Genomic DNA, 6048 nt, shown 5'->3' with positions numbered 1-6048 from the left:
CTCTCAACCACTGTGCCACCAGGGAAGCCCCTGTTGCCCATATTTTTAATTGGGTTATTTGAGTCTTATGATTGACCTTTGAGAGTTAATATTTTTTGAGTACAAGTCTTTTCTCAGATCCATAAATATTTTCTCCAGTCTGTGGCTTGTCTTTTCATTCCCTTAACAGTGTCTTTTATAGAACAGAAGTTTTTAATTTTGATGATGTCCTATTTATCAATTTCTTTTTTTAATGGATGGTGCTTTAGTTGTGTTTGCCTAACTTGAGCTTGCAACGCTTCTATGTTTTCTTCTAGAAGTTTTATAGTTACAGTTTCTACATTTAGGTCTATAATCCATTTCATGATAATTTGTGTTTATCACGACTTGAAGATTTTTTTGCATATCCAATTGTTTCAGCACCATTTGTTGAAAAAAATCCTTTCTTTATTGAATAATATTTGAAATTTTGTCAAAAATCAGGTGTTCATATGTGCATGGGTTTATTTTTGTACTCTCTATTCTGTTCCACTGATCTATTTGTCTGTCTTTATGCCACCATCACAGTGTCCTAATTAATCTACCTTTACAGTAAGTTTTGAAATCAAGTATTGTTAACCTTGTTCTGGTTTATTTTATTTTGCAAAGCTGTTTTGGTTTTCTAGGTCCTTTGAATTACTGCCATGTGGATTTTAGAATCAGTTTGTCAATTTCTACTAAAAAAAATGTGCTGGGATATTGATGAAACTACCCTTAATTACATGCTGATCACAGTTTTAAAACTTTTTATTTATTTATGGCCGCTTTGGATCTTTGTTGTTGTGAACGAGCTTTCTCACCTTTCTCTCTAGGCAAGTGGGGGCTACTCTTCGTTGTGGTGCGTGGGCTTCTCATTGCAGTGGCTTCTCTTGTTGTGGAGCACGGGCTCTAGGCACGTGGGCTTCAGTAGTTTTGGTGTGCAGGCTCAGTAGTTGTGACTTGCGGGCTCTAGAGTGCAGGCTCGGTAGTTGTGGTGCATGGGGTCAGTTGCTCTGCGGCATGTGGGATGTTCCCGGACCAGGGATTGAACCCATCTCCCCTGCATTGGCTGGCGGATTATTAACCACTGCACCACCAGGGACGTCCCGCTAATCACATTTAAATTTTACCAAAATTCTTTGAGCTGTGGCATTATTCTTAGTATTTTATAGATGAAGAAACCAAGACTCATATAGGTTATAGAATCTCATTAGTGACACAGTTAAAATTTGAACCCAAGTCTGCTGTAATTCTTGCTACCACTCTACCACAGTGCTCGAAGGAGCTAGCTGGGTCATATGGTGTCCCAGCTCTCAGCTGGCACTCCCCATTGGAACAGTTTTGGATTGTATTTAATACCTGAAGCCATCATTTGCTGTTCACTTGATTGCAAAATAGGCCTTCAAAAACATATTCTTCATGCTCTCTCTGGTCCTCTCTTCATCCTCATTTCTTCTGTGAATGGGGAAAAATGCACACTCTCATCTATGGGTATAATACGTTCCCTCTAAGTCTCACTAACTGTTATTATAATGAGAACTTACCAGACTTGTTTATAAATGTTCAAATATTCATCTCCTTGAAAAGCATGTCACTCTCCTGTTGAAAAACAATTGATGACTCCCCAGTCTTACTGAAATTAAGTTGACTCCTGGAGCATATTGAGAGTAGAAAGAGACCTCAGAGATCATGTATACCAAACAGCGGTGAAGCAATATCCAACTCTGTTATTTCATATGTGAGAGCTGATTACCAAGGAGAGGAAGGGACATCTTGTAACACCACCTCTAACAGATTTTCTGGGTTTCATTTTGTTTGGTTTTGGGCTCTATCTCAGGATTTTTATTTCAGTCTGGTCTAATGTTTTTGCCTCTAAAAATGTAAAAGACTCACTGTGACATTCAAGGCTCTCCTCAATTGCATTCCAGCTCATCCCCTGTCCCTTTACCATACTCCACTCAAATTGTGCCCACACCAGCAGAGCCCTTCCTGATCTCTGCGCTTTGTTTCTGCTGTCTTCAGCTAGTGATGAACTTTTTTTTTTTCTATCTGCATCTATCTTTTTCTATCTGCATCTATTTCTTCTGAAATACCTTCACTCCCCGTCATTTGAGGCTGATCTCAAATGCCACTTCTTCCATGAAACCTTCTCTGATTCCCCCAGCTGCATGCATAGGTTCTCCACCACCACCCCAAGTTTTCATTCACCTGGGTCTGAGATGAAAAATACCCTGTATGGGATTTACAGCAGATAGGTAACTACAGAAGAGAAGATCAGTGAATTTGATGACATAGCAACAGAAACACAAAATGAAAGCCAAAGAGATAAAAAGAGAACAGGAAAAAAAATGAACAGACCATCAGTAAGCTGTGGGACAGCTGCAAGTGACCTAATGCATGTGTAATGGGGATCACAGAAGAGGAGCACAATATTGAAGAAATAATCGCTGAAGTTTTTCTAAACTTAATTAAAACAAACAAACAAACTGTATACTCACAGATACAAGAAGGTGGACAACCCCTCAAACGCAAGAAACAGGAAGGAAAGTACAAGGCATATCCCAATCAAACTGTTTAAAACCAGTGGTAAAAAGAAAATTTAAAAAGCAATCAGAGAAAAAAGACACAGCATGTACAAAGGAACAAAAAGTAGAATCATAACAGATTTCACACTGAAAACACCACCGCTCAGAAGACAGTGGAGAAGCATCTTTAAAGTTCTGAAAAGGAAAACCACTTAGGAATTCATTGCCCAGCAGAAAAACAACTTTGAATATGAAGGTGAAATAAAGACTTCTGCAGACATATAAAACCTGGAAGACTTACTTCACTTAGTATGTGAATCTCTAGGTCCATTCATGTTGCTGCAAATGGCATTATTTCATTCTTTTTTTTTTTTTTTGGCTGTGCCAGGAGGCTTGCGAGATCTTAGTTCCCCAACCAGGGATCAAATCCAGGCCCTCAGCAGTGAAAGCACTGAGTCCCAACCACTGGACCGCCAGGGAATTCCCATATTTTATTCATTTTTTATGGCTGAGTAATATTCCATTATATATGTATATATATCTCACATCTTCTTTATCCATTCATCTGTCAAAGGACACTCAGGTCGCTTCCATGTCTTGGCTATTATAAACAGCACTACTATGAACATCGGGTGCATGTATCTTTTCAAATTAGAGTTTTTGTCTTTTTTGGATATATGCCCAGGAGTGGGATTCCTGGATCACATGGTGACTCTATTTTTAGTTTTTTAAATGAACCTCCATATCATACGATATCAATTATATGCGGAATCTAAAAAAAATGTTACAAATGAACTTATTTACAAAATGGAAACAGCCCTGAGCCCCGGGGGGTGAGCTTGTGCAGCGGGAGGCCGGAACCTGTGAGATATCCGCGTGGGCTTGAGCCATGGCTGAAAGTGGCCGGCCCCCTCAGGCCCGGGCCCTCCTGCAACAGTGCCTGCACGCCCAGCTGCAAGTACGCCCTGCCGAGGGGGACACTGCGGCCCAGTGGGTGGAGGTCCAGAGAGGATTAGTGATCTACGTGTGATTTTTCAAGGGAGCTGATAAAGAGCTTCTTCCCAAAATGATTAATACACTGTTAAATGTGAAATTAAGTGAAACAGAAAATGGCAAGCACGTCTCTATATTGGATCTATCTGGCAACATTCTTACCATCCCTCAAGCCACCCTTGGGGGGGAGTAAAAGGAAGAAGCGTGCAGTATCGCTCTAACTCTGGAAAAGAAGAGGGGTTAGAACTTTATTCCCAATTTGTGACTCTCTGTAAAAAAGAATTAGCTGCTAGCAGCAAGTGTGCCGAAGCTGGGGGTTGTGGTGCAACATGGCACTTACGGCAACAGGCAGGTGTTAAAGCTTGACACCAATGGTCCATACACACACCTAATTGAGTTTTGAAAAATTAAAAGTTTCTACAGTTGTAATTAGATTCTCTTCCCCTTAATCTGCAGCATTTTTAGACAAGAAAACCCTGGGTCCCATCCATCCCTCTGCAGCCTGCTACTTGGACGACCTCGCCACGTCACCTAAACTCTGGATCTCAGTCACCTGCCGTCCTGCTTTCCCCTAAACTCACACTCCAAAATTTGAAAAATGCCTTCTATTCACTTTAGGGTCATTGATAAGAACATGGAAATGTTCCTCGAGAGCTGTATTTAAGCATTTTACAATTAAGCATTCTATGTAACCAAGAAAAATATATTTCTTATACCCTCAAATGCATGTAGTATGTAATAAAAATCACTATTTGGGTTAAAACTAGGTAAAACCCAGCACAAACCAATAATAACTTTGTCAATTTTGTTTTAGCATTTCAGATTTTCATATTTTGAACGAAAGAATATGCAATTTACTATCCCTTATAATCATATCTATGAAAATGTAATACAGAGGGGCTTCCCTGGTGGTGCAGTGGTTGGGAGTCCGCTTGCCGATGCAAGGGACGCTGGTTCGTGCCCCGGTCAGGGAAGATCCCACATGCCGCGGAGCGGCTGGGCCTGTGAGCCATGGCCGCTGAGCCTGCGCGTCCGGAGCCTGTGCTCCGCGGCGGGAGGGGCCACAGCAGTGGGAGGCCCGCGTACCGCAAAAAAAAAAAAAAATAAAGCTCTTCTCAAACAATGAAAAAAAAATGTAATACAGAAATGTTATTGTGCGTTTTAATATTAATTTCCAAGGACATCCAAGTGCTTTAAATTATTTTAAGAATCTTTAGTTGATATAGGAACAAGGTATGGGGGACTAAAAGTTGTTTTTATTTAATATACTAATGGCTTAATATTCTGTTTCTCAGTTTTTTACCAAAATAATGTGTGTTGCATTCTGTCTTTGGTTTGTAAAAGTCACTGTTTCATTAAATTAATGTTCATAAATCTTTTAGGAAGTTCCTTCCTTGTCGGTTTAGATGGCTATAAAAGGAATAAAAAGAGATGCTTTCTACAGGAAAAACAAACAAACAAAACAAAATGGAAACAGACTCACAGACATAGAAAACAAATTTATGGTTACCAAAGGGGTGGGGCGTGGGGAGGGATAAATTAGGAGTTTGGGATTAACAGATACACATGACTATATATAAAATAAATTAAAAAACAAGGACCTACTGGATAGCACAGGGAACTATATATTCAATATCTTGTAACAACCTATAATGGAAAAGAATCTAAAAAGGAATATATATATATATATATATATAAAATGAATCACTTTGCTGTACACCTGAAACTAACACAACACTGTAAATCAACTATACTTCAGAAAACTAAATAAATAAAAAGCTGAAAGAGTTCAGCAGCAGCAGGCCTATACTATAAGAAATAGCAACAGAAATTCATTAAAAATGATACCAGATGGAAATCTGGATCTATGGAAAGGACTGGAGAGTCCCAGGAATGGTAACTACATGAGTAAGTATATATGATCTTTCTTATTACAAGTCCCTTTCAAAGATCATTTTTAAAAACATAATTGCCTGTTTAAAGCAAAAATAATAGCAATGTATTGGGGACTTTATAACATAGGTCGAAGTAAAATGTATGACATCAATACACTGTATAAAGTTTCTTAGCCATTATCACAATTAAGAGCTTATTACGCCAAAGGTGAAATATGACAGTTCACTTTTTGAAGTACATCCTTCCGTGCAGCTGAAATGCCACCTCCTCCAAAAAAGGTCACCTAGGTTGATGGGCTTTCTTTGGTCTGTCTTCCCACAGCACTCCATGCCCCTTTTAGGAGTGCTCGTTCTCTAAAGTTATTGTCTGTGATCCAGCATTATTACTCTCCTCCTCATGTTCAATCCCTACCAAACTGTTTGTAGAAAAGCTTGAGCCTCCTAGACTCTCTGAGTTCGAAAGAACAAATTTAATCAGAGAAGTGAGGAAATGCAAAAGCAAAGGAAAACAGTCAAGCAAGACAAATAATAATAGTTTAGCCACAAAACAAAGTCAAGGACCTTTAGTTCCTCCTCAAGGGCTATAGGTAATATCCTGAGCCGTATCCTTGAGTTGTTTTGCAGATACTAAAACCCCC

General features: G+C 39.3%; 1 pseudogene; it reads left to right on the top strand.

The window, feature by feature from the left end:
• Positions 1-3411: 3411 nt before the first annotated feature.
• Positions 3412-3918, top strand: LOC112404249 (putative D-tyrosyl-tRNA(Tyr) deacylase 2 pseudogene; annotated as a pseudogene).
• The last annotated feature ends 2130 nt before the right edge of the window (positions 3919-6048 follow it).

The sequence above is a fragment of the Neophocaena asiaeorientalis genome, unplaced genomic scaffold (assembly GCF_003031525.2).
Source record: "Neophocaena asiaeorientalis asiaeorientalis breed wild unplaced genomic scaffold, Neophocaena_asiaeorientalis_V1.1 scaffold293, whole genome shotgun sequence".
Classification (NCBI taxonomy): Eukaryota; Metazoa; Chordata; class Mammalia; order Artiodactyla; family Phocoenidae; genus Neophocaena; species Neophocaena asiaeorientalis.
The sequence above is the reverse complement of the archived record's forward strand: the minus strand, read 5'-3'. Positions and strand labels throughout refer to the sequence as shown.